General features: G+C 56.0%; 2 gene segments (V, D, J or C); both read right to left on the bottom strand.

Annotated features, from left to right (window-relative positions):
* Window positions 1–8,935: 8,935 nt before the first annotated feature.
* On the bottom strand, window positions 8,936–9,742 carry LOC311201095 (Ig heavy chain V region 914-like). The segment is given in 2 exons: window positions 9,685–9,742; window positions 8,936–9,270 (listed from the first exon to the last, which is right to left on the bottom strand).
* Window positions 9,743–10,732: 990 nt separating this feature from the next.
* On the bottom strand, window positions 10,733–11,539 carry LOC311201096 (Ig heavy chain V region 914-like). The segment is given in 2 exons: window positions 11,482–11,539; window positions 10,733–11,067 (listed from the first exon to the last, which is right to left on the bottom strand).
* Between the last annotated feature and the right edge of the window lie 2,541 nt (window positions 11,540–14,080).

The raw sequence follows: 14,080 nt of genomic DNA on the forward strand, positions 1-14,080 counted from the left end.
TACATTTTTCTTCCCTCTTAATCACAGAGGTGCGACCACCATCTCTGTTTAGTCTGGCTTTGTCAGCAGCAGATGCTTCATTAAGCCGGCTGCTATTGGCTCTCTCAGACATAGGGGAAGCTCTAGCAGCTCCTAGCAGCAGGTACCCCTGCAGCCCCTCTTCCTCCAGCAGAAGGTAACCACACAAAACCACAGCATTTCAGGCAGCAGGGGAATCTCTGCTCAGGTGACTGGAATAACTTCCCCGCCTCCTTCCTCACTGACCTAGGTGTCTTCAGAGTTGCCAGCCAAGATGAATCCACACCACGTGTCTACTTCTTCTTGTGAACTGCTGATCTGTAGCTGACACCCAGCACAATGTCACCCATGCTGATCTACCCTCCTTCCCCCCATCATAAACGGTCTCAGCCCTTCAACCACACTTCCCCTCACTGCCTGGTACTGCAAGCATCCAAACGTCTGTTCCCTGCACCTGCCATCGTGTCACACCAACGTCTGGTTAGCAGCTGCTAGAAAGAAATGCTGAGAAGTTAGTTTTTGGCCCACTCTGCTGCAGAGCTGCTTCAGGGTGGGACTAGCTCCACAGTAATACACGGCTTCATCCCCTTGCTTGGCTTTCGAGATCTGCAGGGTGAATCTGTTCTGGGATTCCTCCACTGTTCCCGTGAAGCGATCCCGGAAACCTTCTCCATAAGCTTTATTATAGTCGCTGTAAATAAAGTGCAGAGTGCCACGTGGGCCCTGACGGTACCAGTACATGTCGTAGCTGCTCATACTGCCTCCACTCATGCTGCACTGGAAGGTGACTCTATCTCCCACTCGAACGGCAAGCTTCCTGACTTGCTGCTCCAAGACCACCTGGCCATTTACTGCTGTGAAGAGAAAGAGCAAGACCTGATCACTCCAAGAATAAGCAAAGCTCAGGACAGTGGTGATGGAGGCATTGTGATGGAACTGGAGAAGCAAGAGGACTGAGTTTTCTGAATCCCATTTGAAGGTTTTCCATCATCAGGGAAAATCCCTTTGTCTTTGCTGACTGGGATGGTGAGGAACAGACTCTCCTGTCCCTGAATCTGCTCTCTAAGCACACAGGATGGACAGTGACCTGTCACAGGCAAGTGCGGGTCAACCACAAAAATTACACTGACAACCTAGTCTTTGCATGATGGGTTGCAGTGCCCCATGAGCAGAGTGTCCAGTCCAAGTGCAGAGCACAAGGCTCCAAGACGTGAGTGTAGCAGGTCAATGCCCTGCCTATCCCCATATAGCAGAGCAGGTGAGATGCACAGAGGTGCCCAGCTCATGGCTAGAAGAGTAAGAGGGCTGTTCCCAATGTGTTCCCCAGGAATGGCTGGGGAGGTTGGGCCCATGGGCACAGGTCAGGCTGCATCGGTCAGCACAGCTCCACAGACCTCCACAGATCTGTGCAGAGCACACAGGTATGCTCAGTTCCTGGGGGGACATCACCCCTTCCTTTCACTTACCGACCATGGGCAAGAACCCCACGCACATGGCAGTCCACATGGCCAGGCCCTCTCTGGGTCGCCTCCCTCCAGCTTGTCTCAGCTGGCAGAACAGCTCTGCCCACATCTTCCCTGTCTGTGCCCTGTGCCTGCCGTCAGTCCCAGTCCCTCTGTGTCACAGCCTCAGTCTGTGACAGCACTGAAGGCGAGAGGCGGGGGCTGCAGGAGCAGCAGCACGTGATGCTCCCTTGGCAGGAAAACCTCTGCTAAGCAAAAGGTGATCGATTTCTGTGGTGACACTACTGATCTTCCACTGGGGAGGGACTGAGGTGCTTCTGCTGCAATGTTGGAACTGGTCCTGGGGGAGACACATTGTCCTCCTTTTCCTGGGTGCTGCTGTTCTGCTGCTCCTGGAGTGGAGCACATGCACCCAGCACAACCTACCCATAGGGAACAAATAAGCAGATATGCTCTCAATCTTGTTCTCTCTGCTCTCATACTCTCATTCAGGGCCCTTGTGGTGGTTTTACCCTGGTTGGAGCCCAGACACCAAACGAAGTCACTCTGTCACTCCCCTTTTCACGTGAACAGGGGAGAAAAGATATATTGAGAGGCTCAGGAGTGGAGATGATGACAGGGAGAGATCCTCTCTCAGTGTCATGGGCACAACAGAATCCGCACAAAATAAAGGACAGAAAACTCTAATTTGTTACACTACACACACAGTGAAACAGGTTGGATAATGATAAGAAAATAACATTATCCCATTTTGCTTGCTCCTCTGGGAATACAACTCATGGGCCATGCTGAGTTGATCTATTCTATACCTAAAACCACAGCAGGGCTATTCCCACCTCTTTACCACTTTTACTGACTACCTGTACTACTGGGAAACAATGGAATAAGCAAACCTTGTTTCCAAAGCTGAAAGAATTTTGAACTCTGACAGGAGATAAGGTTTCCATGACACATGGGAAGATGGCAAACAGAAGCCTTAGAGCTCATCTGGGGACAGAAACAAGCAGGGCGTCCCTGTCACAATCAACCATTTGAAAACTCAGTGCTGTAACTGAGAGCAAGCATCTACTGGAGTCACCTCCCTTCCAGCTCTGAGGCCCTGAGCCAGGACCCTGTGAGGAGGTTTGTGTTTAAGCTCTGCTGGATTTCCTGTCTCTGTGCGAACTGCACAAAAGTAGCGGGCAGAGTCCTGAGGGCGCAGGTCCTGCAGCTCCAGAAATGACTTGGACTGGGAATTGTCTCGGGAGGCCGTGGCTCGACCCTGCACTGCTGCTCCATAACGCTTTGTGGTACCCTGGTCACTGCTAATGTAGGACACCCACTCGAATTTATCACCAGGTGCTTGACGGTACCACCAAATCGCATAATTCTTGAAGGTGAATCCAGACCCATGGCAGGTGAGCTTCACGGACTTCCCGGGCTCTTGTAGCCCTCCACCACTCTCAACCAGCAGTAACTGCGCCCACAGCCCTGTGGACAGAGAGCACAGGCAGCTGGGCAGGGCTCGCCCAAGGACGTTCAGCCACGGCCCAGACCCCCATTGCTGCTATTCTCAGGGCTGAGCTGACACTGTGGCACCCACATGGTGGCCCTGACCCACGGAAACAAAGCCTCCCTCTGAGCCTGCGCCTGCCTCAGCTTCCCCTCTCTCCACACACCACCTGCTCCCCACTGCCCGCTAAGGAAGGGCAGCACCCCAGGACGGGCAGGGACACCCACATGCAGTCCCAGCACAGGGCCCAGCCACAGCATCGCTGTTGCCCCGCACGGATCTCACCTGATGGCCTCACGGCCAAGGACAAAGCCAGGAGCCATGGCCCCAGCCCAGGCACCATCATACTCTGCCACGCCGGGGCCAGCCGAGACCAAAGGGCCGTGGAGGATCCGGTGTGCAGCCGTCTCAGCCCAACATCGGGGCAACGCCGATGCCTCTGCCCGCCCCTGACAGGCAGGGCCCGGCCCAGCACGGCCCCTGCGACCAGGAGAAGGGGTGGAGCAGGGAGGTGCGCAGCTGAGGCCTCTGCGACCAGGACGAGTGCTACACTGTCCCAGCAGAAAAAGCCTGCCGAGCCTTGGATCCCAGCGCAGCTCTAGCACTGTCCGGCTTTGTTAATAGATGAGACCTGTGGAAGGGACGGGCTGTCGGCCCGCAATGTCCCCTCGCAGGACCCTCCCCTGTGCCTCCCACATGCAGCCCGCCCTGAATTCACCCCCACACTCGGCTTGCAGCTGCAGGACACACAGAGGCCTCTGCTGCCATCCAGAGGGCCCTAGACAGGCTGGTGAAGTAGCTGACAGGAAGGAACCCCGTGCATTTCAACAGTGGCTTGCACTCTAGAACCACATGTACCAGGGCAGCCCGGGGGTTGCTCACATCGAATCACAGCCCCAGCTGAGGATCTGAGGCTTCTGGTGGACAGTTTGACCATGAGCTTGTTTTCTGATGGGTGTGGGGATTCCCATGCTGGGAAGAGCTGATTTACGTTGGGTCTTCAGGTCAAATCCACCCTGACGTAAATTTCATATTCTCAGGCTGTCTGCATTCCTCTGCACACTTGGTACTGCAGGAAGCATCTTGCCTTTCACAGCTGCTACTGATGATTGATGACTTCCAGAATTATTTGCAGCAAGATGGCTGGGATCCTGACAAGAGCTCAGGAACTAGCTGGGTGTTGGTTAGCAGGCAGTGAGCATAGTGCTGCGCATGACTTATTTTATATATTCTATTATTAACATCATCGTTATTATCACCATTACTAATTTCTGTCCTATAATGCTGTTTGTCTCTAACCCACAAGTTGTACCTCTTTTTTATGTTCTTCCCCATCTCACCAGGGATCAGCTCTCAAAGTGAGCAAGCCACTCTGCGGTATTTCAGCTGCCAGCGGCTTAAACAACAACAAGGCTACACATTTCAAATGTGAAAATAAAGTGATAGAAAAGTACCATGGTTGGGTAAAAAATAACAACACAAATGAGTAGGAGAGCTCGTCAGCATGGTAGTGTTACCTGTATTACTGGCATCTGCTGAATGTATGGTGTGTGGTTTTCTGCTAGGTCTTATGGTCTGTTTTAAAGGTACAAAGGCACATAGGAATTTCATGAGGCTTTGCAGCCCCAAACACAGACACCTAGAGCCTGGCTTTGGGTGGATAGGGAATAACATTCATGCCCATTTCACCGTTTAAGTGGCTTCTGAAAGGCCTGTTGATGGCCACAGCTTGTTGCTATCAACAGGGCTCCTGGATAGGTGGAGGGGAGGGAATAGAATCACACTCAAAGACCACTACTGAGGATTATAGGGCATACATGGTGCCATGTTATCAGCACCTGAATTCAGGAGGAAAGACTAGAGATCTGCCATCAAGGCAGAAAACCAAGGATGCTGGAGTATTCCCAAAGCATTTCAAACCCCCAAAGCTGCCTCTCAAAAGCTCTGGTGGGCCATCAGGCCCAACACCATCGTTTCAGGCTCCCCAGATAAAGGGTGTAAGAGAGGCCAAGCAGAAGAGGAGCCACTTTTGCTTCTAGGATGGCAGAAGGAGTGAGGCTGTAATGGCCCTCTGGAAAAAGTCTTTAGCCCTTCTGCTCAGAGCAGGGCCAGCTAGAGAAGGTGTAATGCTGCTGCAATTACTGGGTAGTGGAAGGGAAGAGGAGGCTGCAGAGATGGCTCCTGTAAGAAGCAGTGAGAAGCTTTCTGCCGGTACCAGAGACTAAACATTAGCTGATTCAAGGCCAGAGTCATTGCTGACCAAGGCCGAGCCAAGCAGTGATGGTCACAGCTCTTCTGGGAATCACATTTAGGAGGAAAAAACCCCAGAAGCAGCTGCATTTTCCCACCAGAGAAGGGAGTGAGAAGACATAAGAACCTGTGCAGACACCAAGGCTTGGTGAAGGGGGGGAGGAGGCACCCCAGGTGTCAAAGAGAAAGATGCCCGTGGAGAGGCCCCACGCTGGATGGAGACATAGAGAAGATGCTGTGATCCGCGTTGGAGCAAGCTCCTGCCAGCATTTGCAGCCCATGGAGCGAGACAGAAACACAGAGAATGAGCAAGAGAGAGATTTGCCTCGGAACAGGTTTGCTGGGGGGAGGCTGGTGACCCCATAGAGGACTGGGACTGAGAGACATTGTGATTTATTACTGCCTGCCATAGCAGTGACCCATCCCCAGGGCAGCCCTGTGGGAAAGGACTCACATTGTAGATGTTTGTAAAGGACTGTCTGCCATGGGTGGGACCACACAGTGCATCAGGAGAAGAGGGTGTGGAATGAATGCACCCCCCAGAAGGAAACCAACTTGTGAGGAACTGACTGAAACCCCTGTTCCCCCAGTCCCTGCCCCTTCCCGTGCCACAGGGCGGGGGGAAGAAGGGAGTAAAATCTTCACTAGAGTGAAGTCTGCTAAGAAGGGAGGGGTGGGTGAAGGTACTTTAAGATCTGGTCGTGTTTCTCGTTACATGACTCTGGTGTCACTGGGTGTGTAATAATTAGAGAGTTTTCTTTCCTTTACTCTGTGTTGAGTGTGTTTTGCCCGTGACCTTGATTACAGGATGATCTCTCCCTGTTCTTAACTTGAGTCCTAAGCCTATCAATATATATTTTCTCCCCTGTCCAGCTGAAAAGGGGAGTGATAGGCCAACTTTGGTGGGCGTCTTGCCTCAAGCCAGGCCTAAACCACTACAAATGCATCTTCAAGGCCAATGGTATCCTGGGCTCCATCAGAAGAGGGGTGGCCAGCAGGGACAGGGAGGGGATTGTCCCTCTCTACTCTGCCCTCGTGAGGCCCCAGCTGGAGTCCTGTGTCCAGAGCTGGGGCCCCAATACAAGAAAGATATAGACCTGTTGGAGAGGGTTCAGAGGAGCCACAAAGATGGTTAGAAGGCTGGAGCACTTCCCCTACGAAGAAAGGCTGAGGGAGCTGGGCTTGTTCAGCCTGGAGAAGAGAAGGCTGCGGGGGAGCTCATTGCAACCTTCCAGTCCCTGAAGGGAACATACAAACAGGAGGGGAATCAACTTTTTAAAAGGGTAGACACTGGCAGGACAAGGAGGAATGGATTAAAACAGAGGAAGGAAGGTTTACATTAGATATTAGGGGGAAGCTTTTAACAGAGAGAGTGGTGAGGTGCTGGAACAGGTTGCTCAGAGAGGTGGTGGATGCCCCATGTCTGGAAGTGTTCAAGGCCAGGTTGGATGGGACCCTGGGCAACCTTGTGTAGATCCAGGCCTGGAGGTTGGTGGCCCTGCCTGCGGCAGGGGGGTTGGAGCTCTGTGATCCTTGGGGTACCTTCCATCCCAGACCAGTCTGTGATTCTATGATTCTGTGATTCCTGGGATGGAATTAATGTTCTCCACAGCAGCCTGTATGGTCAGCTGCAATGCTTTGTAACCAAAGCCATGTTCATAACAGATCAAGCTTTAGCTGCTGCAGAAATGCTTACACAGTATCAGGGCTTTCTGTTTCTCAGATAGCCCCACCATTTCACCAGCATTGGCCACAGGGATATTCCATTCCATCCCTGTCAGAATCAACCATTTGAAAACTCTGGGCTGTAACTACATGACTGACTGAGAGCAACCCTGAGAATCTATGTGACTGGCCTCCCTTCCAGCTCTGAGGCCCTGAGCCAGGACCCTGTGAGGAGGTTTGTGTTTAAGCTCTGCTGGATTTCCTGTCTCTGTGCGAATGGCACAGAAGTAGCGGGCAGAGTCCTCAGGGCGCAGTTTCCGCAGTTCCAGAAATGACTTGGACTGGGAATTGTCTCGGGAGGCCGTGGCTCGATTCTGCACTGCTGCTCCATAATGCTTTTTGGTACCCTGGTCATTACTAATGACAGACACCCACTCTAGTTTATCACCGGGAGACTGACGATACCACCAAATAGCAGCACTCTGGAACTTGAATCCGGATCCTTGGCAGGTGAGCTTCACATTCTGCCCGGGCTCTCGAACGCCCCCGCCGCTCTCCACCAGCCGCACCTGCGCCCACAGCCCTGTGGACAGAGAGCACAGGCAGCCGGGCAGGGTGCGCCCATGGCCCAAAGACCTTCACCCACCAGCACTGTGCCCCCGGCTCCATCACAGCCACAGCTGCCCCCCACCTCTCTCCCAGCAAAGCCCCGCGCTCGGGCTAATGCTCTGCCTGACTTCCTCAGGGCTGAGCCGGGGCTGCTGCTGACACTGTGGCACCGACCCGCGGAATCACAGCCCCTTTCTGCGCCTGCCACTACCGAGGCTCGGCCTCCCCTCTCCTACACAAAACCCGTGCCCTGCTAAGGAAGGCGAGCACCAGGCGACAGCAAGGGAGGAGCTGCAGTCCCGGCTCCCCAGGACGCGCAGGGCTGCTCCCTGGCAACCCCAGCGCCGGGTCCAGTGGCAGACTCAATGCCTCCCCACCCGGCTCTCACCGTCCGGCTCCGCAGCCAAGGTGAAGGCCAGAAGCCACAGCCCCAACCCAGCAGCCATCGTGCCCTGCCGCGCCGGGCTTGGCCGTGGCCGAAGTGCCTGGGGAGCGCCGGAGAGAAGCTGAGCAGAGTCACACTCCTGCCCCCATCCTACCACCATCCCGACCGGCTCGGCCCCTTGCCGGGGCAGCGCTGACGCCACTACCCGCCCCCAAAGGCAAGGTACAGCCCAGCACATCAGGGTCCGCCCCTGCCACCCCTCGGTGCCACTGCCCCTTTGGGGTGACGTGGAAAGGAACGAGTGTCAGGGCCCTGCAACAAGACCGTGCTCAGTACTGTCCCGGTACATGACGCCTGCTGTTTCTTGACTCCCAGCACAGCTCCGGTGCTGTCCCGGCTTGTCGGCCTGACAAGCCCTGCAGAGTGGAGTCGGTGCCTCCACCAGGCGCAGGTGGGCCTGTCCCAGCTCCAGCTCCAGCCCGAGCTCCAGCTCCCGCCCCATCGGCAGGACAGGCTGTCAGCCTGCAGCGCTCCCTCACAGGACCCTTCCCGTGCCCCCCGTACCCCCATCCCACTCTGGCCTCACCCCCAGCCCGTGCCCGTGGCCACACAACACACAGAGGCCTCTGCTGCCATCCAGAGGCATCTGACAGGCTGGAGAATTAGCTGACAGGAAGGAACCCCATCCTCTTCCACAGAGGGAACAGCAAGGCCCTGTCTGTGCCCTGTGCCTGCTGTCATTCCCAGTCCTTCCACTTCATGGCCTCATTCTATGAAAACAGTGAAGGCAAGAGGCAGGGGACTGGAGAAGCAGCAGCAGTTGATGCTCATCTGGCAGGAAAACTTCTGCTAGGCAAAAGGTGACATGCTGTTGTGGGGTCACCCCTGAGGAGGGACTGAGGAGCTTCTGCTCGTATGATATCCCTGTCAGAATCGAGCATTTGAAAACACTATGCTGTAACTACATGACTGAGAGCAACCCTGAGTATCTATGTGACTCACCTTCCCTCCAGATCCAATGCACACAACCAGGACCCTGGCAGGAGGTTTGTGTCAAAGACTTAGTGGATTTCCTGTCTCTGTGCGAGCTGCACAGAAGTAGTGGGCAGAGTCCTGAGGGCGCAGGTTCTGCAGCTCCAGAGATGACTTGGACCGGGCATTGTCTCGGGAGGCCGTGGCTCGACCTTTCACTGATCGACCATAGTCTGTAGTACTGGATGGAGAGATGTAGGACACCCACTCCAGACCGCTACCCACTGACTGACGGTACCAAAGAATACCGTAATTCTGGAAGGTGAATCCGGATCCTTGGCAGGTGAGCTTCACATTCTGCCCGGGCTCTCGAACGCCCCCGCCGCTCTCCACCAGCCGCACCTGCGCCCACAGCCCTGTGGACAGAGAGCACAGGCAGCTGGGCAGGGTGCGCCCATGGCCCAAAGACGTTCACCCACCAGCAACGCTCCCCTTGCCCCATCACAGCCACAGCTGCCCCCCACCTCTCTCCCAGCAAAGCCCCGCGCTCGGGCTAATGCTCTGCCTGACTTTCTCGGGGCTGAGCCGGGGCTGCTGCTGACACTGCGGCTCTGACCCGCGGAATCACAGCCCCTTTCTGCGCCTGCCGCTACCAAGGCTCAGCCTCCCCTCTCCCCCACGACACCCGTGCCCCGCTAAGGAAGGCGAGCACCAGGCGACAGCAAGGGAGGAGCTGCAGTCCCGGCTCCCCAGAACGCGCAGGGCCGCTCCCTGGCAACCCCAGCGCCGGGTCCGGTGGCAGACTCAATGCCTCCCCACCCGGCTCTCACCTGCCGGCTCCGCAGCCAAGGTGAAGGCCAGAAGCCACAGCCCCAACCCAGCAGCCATCGTGCCCTGCCGCGCCGGGCTTGGCCGTGGCCGAAGTGCCCGGGGAGAGCCGGAGAGGAGCCGAGCAGAGTCACACTCCTGCCCCCAACCTACCACCACGCCGACCGGCTTGGCCCCTTGCCGGGGAAGAGCTGACGCCTCTACCCTCCCCCAAAGGCATGGTACAGCCTCTACCTACCACCCCCAAAGGCATGGTACAGCCCTCCCCCCCTCCCCCGGTGCCACCGCCCCTTTGGGGTGACGCAGGGAGGAACGAGTGTCAGGGCCCTGCAACAAGGCCGTGCTCAGTGCTGTCCCGGTACATGACGCCTGCTGTTTCTTGACTCCCAGCACAGCTCCAGCACCGTCCCGGCTTGTCGGCCTGACAAGCCCTGCAGAGTGGAGTCGGTGCCTCCACCAGGCGCAGGTGGGCCGGTCCCAGCTCCAGCTCCAGCCCCATCGGCAGGACAAGCTGTCGGCCTGCAGCACTTCCTCACAGGACCCTTCCTGTGCCCCCCGTACACCCATCCCACTCTGGCCTCACCCCCAGCCCGTGCCCGTGGCCACACAACACACAGAGGCCTCTGCTGCCATCCAGAGCCACCTGACAGGCTGGAAAATTAACTGACAGGAAGGAACCCCATCCTCTTCCACAGAGGGAACAGCAAGGCCCTGTCTGTGCCCTGTGCCTGCCATCAGTCCTAGTCCTTCCACTTCATGGCCTCATTCTATGAAAACAGTGAAGGCAAGAGGAAGGGGGCTGGAGAAGCAGCAGCAGTTGATGCTCATCTGGCAGGAAAACCTCTGCTAGGCAAAAGGTGACATGCTGCTGTGGGGTCACCCCTGAGGAGGGACTGAGGAGCTTCTGCTGGTATGATATCCCTGTCAGAATCGAGCATTTGAAAACACTATGCTGTAACTACATGACTGAGAGCAACCCTGAGTATCTACGTGACTCACCTTCCCTCCAGATCCAATGCACACAACCAGGACCCTGGCAGGAGGTTTGTGTCAAAGACTTAGTGGATTTCCTGTCTCTGTGCGAGCTGCACAGAAGTAGTGGGCAGAGTCCTGAGGGCGCAGGTTCTGCAGCTCCAGAGATGACTTGGACCGGGCATTGTCTCGGGAGGCCTTGGCCCGATATTTCACTGATCGACCATAGTCTGTAGTACTGGATGAAGAGATGTAGGACACCCACTCCAGACCGCTACCCACTGACTGACGATACCAAAGAATATCGTAATACTGAAAGGTGAATCCGGATCCTTGGCAGGTGAGCTTCACATTCTGCCCGGGCTCTCGAACGCCCCCGCCGCTCTCCACCAGCCGCACCTGCGCCCACAGCCCTGTGGACAGAGAGCACAGGCAGCCGGGCAGGGTGCACCCATGGCCCAAAGACCTTCACCCACCAGCACCGTTCCCCCGGCCCCATCACAGCCACAGCTGCCCCCCACCTCTCTCCCAGCAAAGCCCCGCGCTCGGGCTAATGCTCTGCCTGACTTCCTCAGGGCTGAGCCGGGGCTGCTGCTGACACTGCGGCCCTGACCCGCGGAATCACAGCCCCTTTCTGCGCCTGCCACTACCGAGGCTCAGCCTCCCCTCTCCCCCACGACACCCGTGCCCTGCTAAGGAAGGCGAGCACCAGGCGACAGCAAGGGAGGAGCTGCAGTCCCGGCTTTCCAGGACGCGCAGGGCCGCTCCCTGGCAACCCCAGCGCCGGGTCCAGCGGCAGACTCGATGCCTCCCCACCCGGCTCTCACCGTCCGGCTCCGCAGCCAAGGTGAAGGCCAGAAGCCACAGCCCCAACCCAGCAGCCATCGTGCCCTGCCGCGCCGGGCTTGGCCGTGGCCGAAGTGCCCGGGGAGTGCCGGAGAGGAGCCGAGCAGAGTCACACTCCTGCCCCCATCCTACCACCACCCCGACCGGCTCAGCCCCTTGCCGGGGCAGCGCTGACGCCTTTACCCGCCCCCAAAGGCTTGGTACAGCCTCTACCTACCACCCCCAAAGGCACGGTACAGCCCTCTCCCCCTACCCCGGTGCCACCACCCCTTTGGGGTGACGCGGGGAGGAACGAGTGTCAGGGCCCTGCAACAAGGTCGTGCTCAGTACTGTCCCGGTACATGACGCCTGCTGTTTCTTGACTCCCAGCACAGCTCCGGCGCTGTCCCGGCTTGCCGGCCTGACAAGCCCTGCAGAGTGGAGTCGGTGCCTCCGCCAGGCGCAGGTGGGCCGGTCCCAGCTCCAGCTCCAGCCCCAGCTCCAGCTCCAGCCCCATCGGCAGGACAAGCTGTTGGCCTGCAGCGCTCCCTCACAGGACCCTTCCTGTGCCCTCCATACCCCCATCCCACTCTGGCTTCACCCCCAGCCCGTGCCCGTGGCCACACAACACACAGAGGCCTCTGCTGCCATCCAGAGGCATCTGACAGGCTCAAGAAGTAGCTGACAGGAAGGAACCCCATCCACTTCCAAAGAGGGAACAGCAAGGCCTTGTCTGTGCCCTGTGCCCGCCATCAGTCCCAGTCCCTCTACAGCCTCATTCTATGAAAACAGTGAAGGCAAGAGGAAGGGGGCTGGAGAAGCAGCAGCAGTTGATGCTCATCTGGCAGGAAATCTTCTGCTAGGCAAAAAGTGACATGCTGCTGTGGGATCACCCCTCAGGAGGGACTGAGGAGCTTCTGCTGGGATTTTCTATGTGTGGCCTAGTTCAGTGGGCAGTGAGATGGGCTGAGAACTGGCTGAATGGCAGAGCTCAGAGGGTTGTGTTAAACAGAGTCCAGATGGAGGTCTGTAGACTGCGATCTGCCCAGGGTCACTCCTAGGTCAGGACTTATTCATGTTTTTATCAAAGACCTGGATGAAGGGACAGAGTGTACCCTCAGAAAGCTTGCTTATGCTTCTGAACTGGGAGAAGTGGCCGATACACCAGAAGGCTGCGCTGCCATTCAGCAAGATCTGGACAGGGTGCTGGAGAACTGGTTGGAGACAAACAAAACACAGGTCAACAAATATGTGTAGAGTCCTGTACCTAGGGAAAAATAATGCCAGGCACCAGTACAGGATAGGAGTTGTCCCCTAGCCACAACCAGCAGAGCAGGGGGATGGGGAATGGGGAGCGTGGTTGTCACATTTCCTCTCCCACTCATTTCTCCTCAGACTCCCTGGCCCAGCAGAGTAAATACCATCTGGGCTCAAAGCAGGACTCACCACTGACCAAGGCCAAGCCAATCAGCAACGGTCATAGTGCCTCTCTGAACACACTTAAGAGAAAAAAGCCCACAAGCAGCAGCTTTTTGACAACAGAGAAGGGAATGAGAAGATGTAAGAAACTCTACAGACACCAGGGTCAGTGCAGAGACCCCACTTGCAGCCCATGGAGAAGCCCCATGCTGGAGCAGGTGGAGACATATGAAAGATGCTGTGACCTGCATAGGAGCAAGCCCCTGCCAGCAGATCTGCAGCCCATGTAGCGAGATAGAAACACAGAGAGAGAGAAGGAGACCCGTGCCAGAGCAGGTTTGCTCTGGGGACACTTGTGACTCCATGGGGGACCAGGCTGCAGCAGTCTGAGACTGAGAGACATTCTATGATTTGTGACTGCATCCCATAGCAGTGACCCACACTGGGGCAGTTGGTGAAGAGCTGAAACCCTGTGGGGAAGGACTCACGCTGGAGAAATTTCTGGAGAACTGCCTCCCATGGGTGGTGTCACATCCCACCTGGTGAGCAAAACAGAGAGAAGCAGACATGTCTGTCCCAGCCCCACAGTTGGGTGTGTGTAGAGTTAACCTGTTTTCCCTGCCCCAAGGGCCAGGTTAACCCTCTCTTAGCTAATAGTTTTAACAACCACACCAGTGAGATTAGCTCCTGTAATCCTCTGCACCGTACTCAGGAGTAACAACAATGATCCAGGAGTTCCAAGCAAAGCACAACTTTACTTAAAAGCCAGTAGAATTATGAAGCTTGGAAACAAAACCACACTACACTATGTATTTGAAGAAAGGGATTACAATTAGTAGAATTTAGCAAAACTGAAACACTATTCTGTGCCTAGAATGAAGTTAGAAGTTGAGGGAGAGATTGAGAGAGATTGAAAAAGAGAGTAAACGATAAAAAATAAGATATTGCTACCCAGGGATTCAGTATAGATCGCCATAAAGTTGCAGTCCCTGGATGGCTGGCACATCCCAGATGTCCTGAATCTGCATATTTTATACTCCCTGGCCTCACCCTTCAGAGAGGCCTGGCATATCTTGGGCAGACTCAGTGCTGAGTTGCTGAGTGTTCTGGAAATGAGTTGGGGGGAATGGGTGTCACAGGTGGTCGTTTGACCCCACCCCAACTGGGCTGTTGGTTCAGTGG

This window comes from Gallinula chloropus (assembly GCF_964237585.1).
Source record: "Gallinula chloropus genome assembly, chromosome: 26".
In the NCBI taxonomy this organism is placed as follows: Eukaryota; Metazoa; Chordata; class Aves; order Gruiformes; family Rallidae; genus Gallinula; species Gallinula chloropus.